Here is an 865-nt window from a genome sequence, read left to right as displayed (position 1 = left end):
TTGATTTGACGATCATGTCATCGACATATACCTCTACCTCCTTGTGCATCATATCATGTAGGAGAGTGGTAGCGGTTCTTTGATAAGTAGCCCTAGCGTTGATGAGATCGAAGGGCATGACCGTGTAGCAATATGTACCCTACTGTGTAGTGAACGCAGTCTTGTGCATGTCTTCTACAGCCATTTTAATCTGGTTGTACCCAGCATACCCATCCATGAATGATAGGAGAGCATGTTCAGCAGTGTTGTCCACCAGGATGTCAACATGTGGCAAAGGAAAGTCGTCCTTTGGACTCGCCCTCTCCAGATCCCTGAAGTCGACGCAAACCCGAATTCTCCCGTCTTTCTTCGGTACAGGAACAATGTTGGCCACCCAATCAGAGTATTCAGACACTTTGATGAAACCGGACTTGAGCTGTTTATCCACTTCTTCCTTGATTTTTTGGGCCCATTCAGGACGCATCCGCCGTAGCTTCTGCTTCACAGGTTTAGCTCCGGGCTTAATGGGTATACGGTGCTCTGCAATTTCCCTGTCAATCCCAGGCATGTCTCTGTAGGACCGGGCGAATACGTCCTTGTATTCGTGGAGGAGGTCAATGAACTGTTGTATTTCCGAGGGGTCCAAGGTTATCCCTATCCTAAGTTCTTGAGGTGTGTTGTTGGTTCCTACGTTAATAGGTTCGGTCTCTTCAATGATGGGGGTTCTGGTTTCCCGTTTGTCAAGTTCTTTGGCCAGGTGAGGTGGGTAGTCACTTAAGTCAAATTCCTCCTAGTCATTCAGAATTGCATTGGAGTTAAATTGAGACGAGTCATAAGCAAACATAGCATTCATTAAGTTGACATGAGAAAAAGCTCGGAGAGGACA

The sequence above is a fragment of the Silene latifolia genome, chromosome Y, assembly GCF_048544455.1.
Source record: "Silene latifolia isolate original U9 population chromosome Y, ASM4854445v1, whole genome shotgun sequence".
In the NCBI taxonomy this organism is placed as follows: Eukaryota; Viridiplantae; Streptophyta; class Magnoliopsida; order Caryophyllales; family Caryophyllaceae; genus Silene; species Silene latifolia.
This window is presented reverse-complemented; position numbering follows the sequence as displayed.